We start from the raw sequence: 12,562 nt of genomic DNA on the forward strand, positions 1-12,562 counted from the left end.
CAGGTACTATTGAAAGAATAGATTAGTTGGAGTTTATTTATTTAGGTACAGCGGGTAGGGCATTTGCCCTACTTCCCTCTGTAAGTACAGTGTCCTCTACTTCCCTCTATAAGTACAGTATATTTATATTTGGTTTGGGGGTTTTGCTTTTAGTGTTGGAAACTGAATCCAGAGCCTCACATATTAAGAGGAGCACTTTACCACTGATTGACTTCCCTGGCAAGATATGGTATATTTGGAATGTGTCATTAAAAATAACCATTTGGGGGGCTGGAAGCGATAGCACAGCGAGTGGGGCATTTGCCTTGCACACGGCCGACCCCGGTTCGATTCCCAGCATCCCATATGGTCCCCTGAGCACCGCCAGGGGTAATTCCTGAGTGCAGAACCAGGAGTAACCCCTATGCATCGCCGGGTGTGACCCCCCCACACAAAAAAAGGAAAAAAAACAGCTGCTATGGAAAACAATACGGTGATTCCTTGAAAACATAAATCAGGGGCCAGGGATGTGGTTCAGTGATAGAGCACACATCTATATGTTAAGCCATGGATTCAATTCCTTATACTGCAATCATTATAACCAAAGTGGGGGGTGGCAAGTGAGAGATTTCTCAGCAGTACAGCACCTGATCCGTGGCACCATCCACAGCCAACTAGGATCCAAGTAATAATGCCATGCTGGTGCTACAAGTGTATGATCTTTGGCATACCACAATCAATTGTGTGTGCAACATCACTCACTGCAACTATAAAACAACAATGGAGGGGGAAAAAAAAAAACTGAACTGAAAACAGAATTACCACGGGTTTCAGCAACTCCACTTCTGTAAATATTCCTAAAAGAATTAAAAGGTATTCACTCAAACAGGTATCTGTACACAACATTCAAAGTCATACTTAATCTATATCTAACATTCTTCAATTTACTTAAGAGACTACTTAATAAAACTACATCTTGCCTATTTTTTGTTTGCGGGTCATACTCAGCTGTGCTCAGGTAAGCACTATCAGGTGTGATCCAAAAAACCAAAATAAATAAACTCCAACTAATCTATTCATTATACTCCCACAATCACAAATTCAATTCTGCCAAGAACCTTTGCCCATTCAGAATTTCCTATTCAAATAACTCTGCTCTTCTGTGCTTTCAAGACTATTTGGATGTATTGCTTTAACCTTGGTGGGGTAGTGTCTGGAAGGACTGAGCCACACCTATTAGTGCAGTGCTGAGGGCTACTTCTAGCAGTGCTCAGAGAACCATGAGCTACTAGAGGTGGCACCTACACTACCCACATGCAAAGCATTTGCTCAGTTCATTAAGCTATCTCTCCAGATTCTGTTTGAACTAAATCCTTTTATTTTTTTTTTTGAGGGGGGTAGGGGTTTGGATGGAGAGACTATATCTAGCAGTGCTCAAAGCTTACTCTAAGCTCTGCACTCAGGGATCACTCCTGGCAGCGGTCAGAAAAACAGATGGGGTGCCTGGGATCAGAGCCCTTGTCAGGCGCGTGAAAGGCAAGTGGCTGATCCACTCACTGTACTATTACCCTAGCCCTATTTTCAATTTTAAGTAAGGAATTTTTTTCCCAGAGGGCAGAAACCATGGCTTATGCTGCAAAAGAAAAAAAAAAAACCCAGATCAGAGGTTGCAAAGTGGGAACCCACAGGACCAATTCTACCCACTGTGGTGATTTATTTGGCCCATACTATTTATATTATGAATTCGTAAATTGCCAATGTTTAAAAATAAGAATTTCTTAACAAGTCTGGATTTTTAGCTTCTCTCTACAAAAAAATTAAGATATTTAGACCATTATCAGTCTCTACTTGCCTCGGATTTAGGAACTAACACTAAATAGAATGCTTCAAAACTGGTTAAAATACCAAATTTTGCTTCAAATTTTAAATGGTAAGGCAGACAATGCCCCACAAATTCATTAGTTCATTTAAGTTCCAATCTGACCCACGACGATTACCTAAAATGTTCACCTAACCCTTGTAGTCATTTAAACTACTATCATTACTACTACTAAAATGCTTACCTAGATATTTACTAAATGAATTAATGAACTGAGAACATCTTAACACAAAGTGGTAGTAATGATAATGACAGTAAAAGTAATACAATTAACAGGTCTTGCTTACTATGAGTAAAGTACTATACAAGTGAAAATACATTATTTTATTTAATCTACATAACGATCCTGGGCTGGAGCGATAGCACAGCGGTAAGGCGTTTGCCTTGCACACAGCCAGCCCGGCCGAGCCAGGTTCGATTCCTCTGCCCCTCTCAGAGAGCCCGGCAAGCTACTGAGAGTATCTCGCCTGCACAGCAAAGCCTGGCAAGCTATCTGTAACGTATTCAATATGCCGAACACAGTAACAAGTCTCAAAATGGAGACATTACTGGGCACGCTCAAGCAAATCGATGAACAACAGGAGGACAGTGACATAATGATCCTATGAATATACACTATTACTAATCCCAAATAACAGACAGGAAACTAAAGCACAAAATTAAACAAACTGGTGAAGATTCTATTATCAGTACATGGTAGAGGACAAAATTCAAAATGAAATCATCAAACTTGGACCACAGCCCCTAAAATATGATTCCCTGAGTCTAGTGTTCTATACAAACTTTTGACTATCCAAATTGATTATCTGTAAGAAAAACTTAGTCAAAAGACTTGATTTTATTTATTTTGGGTTTTGGGCCACACCAGCATGCTTAGGGGTTACCCCTTGCTCTGCACTCAAGAATTACTCCTGGCAGTGCTTGAGGAACCTATGTGAGGCCGGAGACCAAGTTGGCTGTGTTCAAGGCAATCACCCTACAGTCTAAACTATTGCTCTGGCCCTCAATTTGATTTTATTTTGGTTTTGATCCGCACCTGGCTGTCCTTACTGCTGGCTCTGTGTTAAGAATCTCTCCTGGTGATGCTCCAAGAACAAAATGGGGTGTCAGGAATCAAACCTGGGCCCACTGAATGCAAAGCTAGTGCCGTACCCCCTAAAAGATTAAATTTTATTTTTTGTCTGTTTGGGGCTACACCTAGCAATGCTCAGAACTTACTACTGGCTCTGCATTTGGGGATCGCTCCTAACAGTGCTTGATGGACCATATGGGGTGCCAGGGATTGAACCCTGGTCCATCATGTGCAAGGGAAGCATTCTACCTGCTATACTATTCCTTCAGCTCCAAGACTAAATTTTATTTTATTTGTTTTTATTCACGGCCGACCCGAGTTTGATTCCTCCGCCCCTCTCGGAGAGCCCAGCAAGCTACTGAGAGTATCTCGCCTGCACAGCAAAGCCTGGCAAGCTACCCATGATGTATTTGATATGCCAAACACAGTAAGTAACAAGTCTCATGATGGAGACGTTACTGGGCCCACTCGAGAAAATCGATGAACAACGGGAGGACCGTGACCAATATTTTTATTAGTGAAACAACACCATGAGGTACAGCTGTAGAATTACAAACTTTCATGCTTGGGTTTCAGTTATACAATGATCGAGTACCCATCCCTCCACCAGTGCCCATTCTCCACCACCAATGATACCAGTAGCCCTCCTACCCCTACCCCATCTCCCCCACCCCACCCCGCCTTTGTGGCAGGGCATTCCCTTTTGCTCACTCTTTCCTTTAGGGTGTTGTAATTTGCAATAGAGGTATTGAGTGGCCATCGTGTTCGGTTTATAGTCTACTTTCAGCACGCATCTTGCATCCCAAGAGAGTCCTCCAAACATCCTTTACTTAGTGTTCCCTTCTCTATCTGAGCTACTTTTTCCCCCAGCGTGTGCTGCCAGCTTCCAAGCTGTGGAGCAGACCTCCTGGTACTTATCTCAACTATTCTTGGGCGTTCGACTCCCGTTCTGTTACTTTATATTCCCAAGACTAAATTTTAAAGCTTATTCTTTTCTGCACCAATGACTGAAGAGCAAACCAAAGCTTACCAAGCAAATGGAATTTCTGAATCAATTCCTTTTAAGTCTCTTATTTCATCTTCTTCTTCTTTTTTTTTTTTTTGCTACATTCTCAACACAGTGTTCAGGGGTCACTCATGATGTTTCAGGGGCTATATAATATACTAATAAGCTAGTATAATAAAAGAGTGAGCTAGAAAAAAAAATGGGATACAGCAGGTAAGGCACTTGCCTTGCACACAGTTCACCTGGGTTCAATCCCCGGCAACCCATATGATACCCCAAGAACCACCAGGAATAATTCTTGAGTACAGATCCAGGAGTAACCCTGAGCATTGTGTGGATGTGGCCCCAAAACAAAAACATTCAATACTTCCCTTTTCCTTTATGTATATGGGTGTGTGAATGTGTGTGGGTGTGTCTCTGGGGTGGGATGGGGGAGGTGATCCTTGGTTTTTCGTCTTGTCTCTGGAACACACTCAGCACTTAACAATGCTTAGGGATTACTTCAAGTTCTGCCCTCAAGAATTACTCCTGGTGGTGATGGGGAAACCATATGGAAAGCTGAGGATTAAACCCAGGTCAGCTGCATGCAAGGAAAACACCCCGCCAGCTGGGTGCAAACACCCTGTAAGGCATATCCAGCAGCCTTGTCCTATACTTTCGAAATACAACTGAGAAAGTAAAGGCCCAGAGTGATTTTAGTGAACTAAGATTGTGGAATTTGGATGACAAGTACTATCAAGGCTAGAATAGAACCAAAGACTCTTGAATATTGGCCTATTTTTCTTTCTACAAAGAAGAGCTTAGAATGAAGTAGATACTTTTAGAAATAGTTAAAGGCAATAGACATGTTATCTCTCACCAAGTACTTCCATCATCTTGTTTTCTCCGTAACTATAAAAAGGAATACCATGTGTACCGCCAGGAGTGACCACTCAAGAACCATGCAAGAACAGCCTCTGAGCACTGCCAGTTGTGACCCCAAAACAAAAAGAACGGGAACCAGAATGATTGTATACAGCAGGAAGGGCACTTGCCTTGCATACAGCCAACCCAGGTTCAATCCCAGGCACGCTAAATAGTACCCTGAGCCTGTGAGGAGTGATCTCTGAATGCAGAGCCAGGAGTAAACCCTGAGTATAGCAGATTGTGTGTGTGTGTGTGTGTGTGTGTGTGTGTGTGTGTGTGATGGGGAAGGGGAGAGGGGTGCACTCAGAACAAAACAGATTAAACTCCCAGTGATAGATAGAGGTACAGATCTGATAGTACAGTGCTTGGGTACAGCAATGTGATGTTGCTCGATACCAGTAGTGCCAGGAGTCACTCCTGTCAGTGCTGTTTGTTAAGGGAGTAAGACAGGATATATGGTGCCAGGTTCAAACTCAGGACCCCTTTGAGCCTAATTTTTACACCTAATTTTTTAGACTCCAGGCCTAATTTTTACAACTTAATCATGCACATAATACACATCTAGAAAAGTGAACAGTGACATTTATAAAACCACACAAGTAAAAAAATATGTCAAAGTATGCTAAGAAAACAAAAATCAAAGCAAACAAATTAAGGGCATAATGAAGATTACATGCTATTCCTTATAGAGGAAGCTTTGAATTACAGATCAAGTGAAAATCATTCTTTTTATCAGCCAACTGATATATCCAGCATTAATACTGCTTTCTCCCCATACCTTCCCACAGCAATAATATAACCATGACTAGCCTAATATTTCTACCCCTTAAACTTCTCTCTTGGGCTGGAGTGATAGCACAGCGGTAGGGTGTTTGCCTGCACACAGCCAGCCCGGCCAACCCGGGTTCGATTCCTCCGCCCCTCTCAGAGAGCCCAGCAAGCTACTGAGAGTATCTCACCCACACGGCAAAGCCTGGCAAGCTACCCGTGATGTATTCAATATGCCAAACACAGTAACAACGAGTCTCAAAATGGAGACATTACTGGGCCCATTCGAGCAAATCAATGAACAATGGGAGGACAGTGACAGTGACAGAAATTTCTCTCAGAGGCTTGCCACCACCATACCTGAAGTTCTCACCGTTGCAATCACTTCTTTCGGTTAAGGCGTTGTCTCCAGAAGGCCACTGTTAAATGCATGTTACCTGAGAAGAGAAGGAGGGTCTATTAACACTTTTTTTTTCTATTAACACTTTATTCTCATAGTTAAACATTATCAAATTAGCAATAACCTTGCAAATCCAAGAGCAACATCTTTTAAACAATTTCACTGGATAATTTCTAATGGGCAGGCTGGAAGAAGATGAGACATGGGGATAAGGACACACATAGTATGAAGTAATGACCATTTGGATCTGACAGTCGTATGGCAAAATAAGAATAAGCATACAAACACAAACTCTACTGGGGTCACTATTAAAGATCATCCCTACAATTAGAGACTTTTTAAGGAAGAAAAAAAATTACTGCAAGAAAATGCAGCAGCATCAACTCTGAAAAACAAAATAGCTGAGCTAACAGCAGTTTTCCAAGGACAGTGCACTGCCAGACTAAAGGATGCAGGCAGAATCACTTCTGGTCAACTACTTCTAGTTATGATGCTTGTTTCCAACATATTTTAAGCTGAGACCCAATCTCCCAAAAAGAGTATGCTACAATTCAACTTTGCAACCTGCCTTCCTAATTTATATTAACTCAAAGTCAGTATCTTTTACAGCTACAAAAATCAACAGGCCTTTACTGGAATGCTTATTATGAGGCCAAAATCAGGTTGGGTGCTACAAAAAAAAAAAAGAAATAAATATGTACATACTTTTTCTTTAAATATATAAAGGAAACCAATTATTAAAATTCATAATTAAGAGGAATGAGGAATAAGGAAGGTGGAAAAACCAAAGAGATAACTATTTCCTATCAATACTAATACAGAAACCAGAATGAAGACAACAAACTCAATTAAAGGTCCAAGTTCCTTGTTAAACTCCTGTCTAAATAATCAAAAAGCACAGGCTAGAAGTAACTTCATTTCCCACCCACCCCACCCAACCCTTTTGGTCTGATTCTAAAACCTCTTTAGGAACCCATATTCATCTTGGTAAACTGGAGAACACTGAAGTTACAAAATTTAGTTTAAGGAACTGGAGAGGCAGTACAGTAGGTGGTCGATCCAGGTTCAATCCCCAGCACTCCACATACTGCCCCACAAACACTACCAGGAGTGATTCCTGAGCACAGAGCCAAAAGTAAGCTCGAAGCACAAACCCAAGAATAAGCTCTACCACTGCCAGGTGTAGCCCCAAAAGCTCCACCCTCACTCCACTCCCAAATACCCCAACAACAAAACAACTGCTAGCCCCATAAACCAAAAATATTTGTCACTGTGGACAAGATAAACTGCTTCCAACTCTAAAATTCAAATACTGCGGTCAGAGAGATAGTGCAGTGGGTAGGAAACTTACAATGGACATGGCTGACCTGGGTTTGATCCTGACATCCCATATGGTCACCCAAAGCATCTCCAGGAGTAATTCCTGCATTCAGAGCCACGAGTAACCCCTAAACATTGCTGGGTTTGGTCCAAAAACCAAAAAAAGGGAAAAAAATTAAAACCTCAAATAGCAAATATCTGTGAGAGGAAAACATTTTCAACAAGCTTGGATGGAGATCAGTAATGTTAATAGGGATCAATGTTAATGTTAATGGGAATGTAGCTCAGCAGAACAGTGCCTGCTGTGCATGTATGAGACCCTGAGTTTGTCCCTGACACCAGAAGGGGAAAAAATAAATGTGTTGTTAGTGTTTTCCATTCTATAGTTGCCCTCATCCTGACTCACAGTGCATAATTTCCTCTTTATTTTGTGGGACACTCTCTTATTTTCTAAATAAAAACTACTTAAAAAATAGTGGGACTGGAGAGACAGTACAGCAGGTAGGTACTTGCCTTGCACACAGTGGACCCCGGTTCAATCCCTAGCACCCCATATGGTCCCCTGAGCCCCATCATGGGTAATGTCTGAGTGAAAAAGCAAAGCCTGGTCACAGCTGAGTGTGGTCCAACCACCCCCCCAGCCTTCCCCACAACAAAAAACAAAGTAGTGTTGGGACCACAGAGAAAGATCAATGAACTAAGTATATGCTTTGCACAGAGGAGACCAGGATTTGATATCCAGCACCAAACAATCCCCTTGAGTACTGCCAAGAGCAACACATCTCCAAGCACAGAACCAGGAGCAGCCTCTGAGTATACAACCAAAATAACACAAACAAAAATATGCTGATAGTCATAGTTTAATCTTGAAGTTCCCTAAGCACTACATCTGGTTCTAATTTTTTGTTGTTGTTTTTGTTTTTTGGTCACACCCAGCAGTGCTTCGAGCTTATTCCTGGCCCTATGTTCAGCAATCACTCCTGGTGGGTTAGAAGATCATTTGGGGTGCCAGAGATCAAACACTAGTTGGCCCGAGTGCAAGGCAAAGCACCCTACTGGCAGTACTATCATTCCAAGCCCAGATTCTAATTTTTAAGCAATATTACTAAACAATACAATTCGATACAACTAACAAATATAACCTGGCATTATTATTGAAATTGAGTTACTGGGTCCTTGTGAGAGACAGAGTCCTTTACTCAGATTGACTCTAAAAATTTTCCTCATACAAAAATATGACAACAATATAACATTAAATTAATGCCATCACCTGATCTATATATAGCATCTCAAGATTCCTTCCAAGACAAATCTTTTCACCACCTCTCCAAAGCCAGACCCTTTCATTCTTTCACTCCCATTACCAAAACCATCTTTCTAAAATACAAATTACTCATCAATTCCCTGTTAAAAAAAAAAAAAAGACTGTCTAATGCCACAATATCAAATTAAAAATGTTTAGACTTGAGGGCTGGAGCCATAGCACAGTGGGTAGGGCATTTGCCTTGCACGTGGCCAACACGGGTTTGATTCCCAGCATCCCATATGGTCCCCGAAGCACTGCCAGGAATTATTCCTGAGTGCATGCGTCAGGAGTAATCCCTGTGCATCGCCGGTGTGACCCAAAAAGAAAAAAAAAAAAAAAAAAAAAACTTTAGACTTATACTTACAACTTTTCATAGGAGCTGTCTCATTATGACATAGGGGCCTCACTTCTCCAAATACTCTCCAACTACATCCACTTTTTGCTCCCTAGGCTCCTTTTCTTCCACTATCCTCTGCATTTACACACAACACTAAAGTGTTTCCTCTGTCCTGTCTTGTCCTTCCCCTTTCCCATGTCTACCGCACTCAAACTCCTTAGCTAAGACCCAGGTTACATGCAGGGGAAGGCCCCGACTCCTCTTGGGACTAACTCCCAAACAGAACTGGTCATTTCTTCTTCTGTTTCAAAGTTTTAAAAATAATTCTTGGTGTACCCATGGTATTATTTGTTTTGATGGTTTCCAGAAACATCAGGATTGCCTTAGACGTGTTATTTTTTTAAATTGATCTTAGGGCCTCACAAGTACAATCATGTATCCTGCCATCCCTTCAACCCTCCAAGTGCCTAAGACCTGTTTTAAAATTAAATTCTAGGGCCAACAGAAAGCTACTAAATCAACAATAGGAGACCCTGGAATATCTATTTTTTTAAAGGGGGGGGGGCACAGCAAAAGTATAGCAAGTGTCTGCCTTGCATATGCCAAGCCAGGATTGATTCCCAGCATCCCTTATGGTTCCCTGAGCACTGCCATGAGTAATTCCAGAGTGCAGAACCAGGAGTAACTCTTGAGCACAGCCAGGAATGGCAGAAAAAAGTCCTATCCTAGTTCACTCTCTGGCAAGGCAAATAAATTAAATAAAAATAAAAAGCACCCAGTTTATCGCAATGGTAAAATTTGGAGTTAACGATTTAGCTCTTCCTGTGAGCAAACTGACATACTTTTAAAGAATACAGAGACGATTTTTCTCTTCCAACAGAACACACGGAAGAGCATTCTGTTTTTCATTTCTTATCACGCCCTTGCTGACCTGATCGATTTACAAGAAGGAATTCCTTTTGGCCTAATTCCCCCCCCCACCCCCCAATGCCATTCACTGTTCAAATATGCAGTTGCATTTCCACCTTCATGTGAAACTGCGCCTTGGGTGAATCTGTGCGTACACAGCGCAGGCTCTCCCTAGATCTGCCATGGCAACTTTATCTCAGCAGAGAGCAAAGCGTCTCTCCGCCGGTGAGGGTGGAAACACACTACTTGTACCCACCTTCCTTTCAATCGAGTTAGACTGGAGGACGGAGGTGGGAGACGCGCAAAGGCGCCGGGCGAGCTGCAGCGCCTCATTACTATTCCGAGAGGGGAAATCGCGCTCTTCCTTTCCCACCCCTCCACTCCAACAAAGCCTCCTGAACAGAATAGCGGCGGATCGGGGTGCCAAGGTGAAGGCACAAATAAACCGAGGCGGCAAGGTGCGGGGCGACGGGGACCCGGCGAATCCGGAGCCGTCTGCCAGGGCACCGGGTCCCCGTCTGTCTCCACTAACTTCGGGGCCCAGGTCTCTCCGGGGCGCGCGCCTCGCAGCTGTGTGGCTCGAGTCGCAGTCCCGAAAAAAAGTCTGAAAACTTGAGTTTCCCATTTCGCGGCCCCCCACCCCGCCCTCCGTCCGGTCCTCAGCACGTTGCCAGCCCTCGGGAGCGGGCTCCAGCTTGTTTTGTTTGTGCTTCTCGCCGCGCCAAGGAAAGGGCAACTTGGAGCGGCGAGGACACTGACAGCTCCACGTCCGCAAAATTCGGCCCCGGGAGGCGCCGCCGGGCTCGCGGCGGGCACCGGGGACGGCGACCGAGCGGGGACCACCACGCTGGGGGGACAATGGAGGGCGGAAGAGAATGGATCACTGGAGCGAGAGGCGGCCGCGGGACCTGGGCCCCCCTCACGACTCGCGGCTCGACCAAGTGTCGGAAAGGCCGGGCGGGCGGCAGGGGGGCCCGGCCGCCGCCCCTCACACGGGCCACGTCGCCCGCGGCCGCCCGGCTCCGCACCCTAGGCCGGGGCGGCGGGAGAGCGGCCCCGGGGTGGGGCTGAGGGGCGCGGGGCCGGACCCTCCCGGGCCCCCCACACGGCCCAGACTTCTCAACTTGGCGCCCGCGACGCCAGGCGTTCCCGGCACCTCAGCCACACAATGACCGCTCGGCGAGTCCGGCCGACCCCACGCCCCGATCAGACCCGGACGCCCGCCGAAGCTCCCCTCGAGCCCACCGGCACTGACTCTGAGGGAAGAAGGGGGAGCGACCCCCGCTCCGGGGTCCCGGCTTCCAGCGCCGCACTCCTCGAACCCTGTGATCCCGGGACCCCCACCTCCGGGCTTCCCATTTCTCCTCACAACCAACCCCCCAAGTCCGCCCGCGGGTGTTTACCGGGACTCGGGGCGGCGGCGACTCTTCCGTCCCTCGACTAAGATGGCAGCCGGTCCCGAGCCCGGAGCACAGCGACTGGAGCGAGTTGGCGGCCAGCGCGCAGGCGCCTCCGCGCAGAGCCGGCCGTACTACAAGTCCCAGGAGGCCTTGCGCGGCGCCGGGCGAGTGGGCGGGGCTCCGGGGCTGTCCCTGCCTGAGCGCCTCAGAAATCCGCCGGAGGGTTCGTGGAAACTTCGCGCTGGGCCTCGTCTGCGAAGTTTGTACCTTAGCAGATCTGCGACGGAATCAGATTATTTGCATTTCCAACTGGCTCTCCGGGTTACACTTTGGGAGCCACTGGACGTCGGCCCTGCGACATCTTATCAGGACATCTTTTATGACATCTTATCATCTCATTCCTACTTTGGACAAACTTGCAGGCTATCCAATGTAGCCTGCCCACAGGGCAGAGTCTGGCAAACTCCCCGTGGCGTACCAAATATGCCAAATACCAGTAACAATGATGGGTCTCATTCTCCTAAAGAGCCTTGAATATAATCTCAGGGTTAGGATGAAAGAGACGTTACTGGGGCCTGCTCGAGGCAATCAACGAATGAATAACACTTTGAGAGCCACTGGATTTTTAGCTTAGTTCCAGAGGAAATACACTCCCGAGTTTTGATTCGGTTCAGGTCCAACTCTGGCCGCGGGCTGCAAGGGGGTGGGGGGGCGGGGCTGGGGTGGTCATTTATTTGGCGACACCCGACACCCAGACGTGCTTGGGGGCTACTCCAAGGATGAGCTCCAGCCCTTTGAGCCATCTCCCCAACCCCAAATCCAACCTTTAAACTCACAATGCGCTTAGGGATGATGAAAATAATTTTCGTCTAAGTGAGCTAAGAGCTGATGAATCAATAAAGTTTAATCCTCAAAACAGACCTGTGAGAGAAGTATCTCATAGTGTTTACTTCACAGACACCTAAGCCAAGTCCTGAGTTGGGTAAGAACCCACCCGGTCGGCCTTCACAGTCACCCACTTCGTGGGGTCCTTTTGTTTGTTTGCTTTGGGGGGGGTCGGCTTTTTTTTGTTTGGTTGGTTGGTTTTGGGTTTTTTGAGAGTAGGCTGTACTGTAGGTACAATTAAACTAAGTACATAGTAATGTGACCTTTGATGTTGTGTTTAGCCTATTTCCTCCTAATGAAGGTACTAGAAAGTCACTTAACACTTTTATTTTTGTGGTGAGGCAAGATCGTTTTAATTGAAACTTATTTAGAAAGATGTGAGGGGGAAAGAGAGA

At 45.3% G+C, this 12,562-nt stretch overlaps 1 protein-coding gene across 2 annotated transcripts in view; it reads right to left on the bottom strand.

Annotated features, from left to right (window-relative positions):
• Window positions 1-11,364, bottom strand: part of ITCH (itchy E3 ubiquitin protein ligase) — a 107,595-nt gene extending 96,231 nt beyond the window's left edge. Inside the window, exons 1-2 of one of the 2 annotated variants that reach the window (XM_056121102.1) lie at window positions 11,286-11,364; window positions 5,971-6,047 (exon numbers count right to left, since the gene is read on the bottom strand). The gene's annotated coding sequence lies outside the window, so the exon portion shown is untranslated. The remainder of the gene's footprint in view (window positions 1-5,970; window positions 6,048-11,285) is intronic. The other variant, XM_056121103.1, reaches the window with a different exon arrangement.
• Between the last annotated feature and the right edge of the window lie 1,198 nt (window positions 11,365-12,562).

The sequence above is a fragment of the Sorex fumeus genome, unplaced genomic scaffold (assembly GCF_029834395.1).
Source record: "Sorex fumeus unplaced genomic scaffold, SorFum_2.1 ptg000044l, whole genome shotgun sequence".
NCBI lineage: Eukaryota > Metazoa > Chordata > Mammalia > Eulipotyphla > Soricidae > Sorex > Sorex fumeus.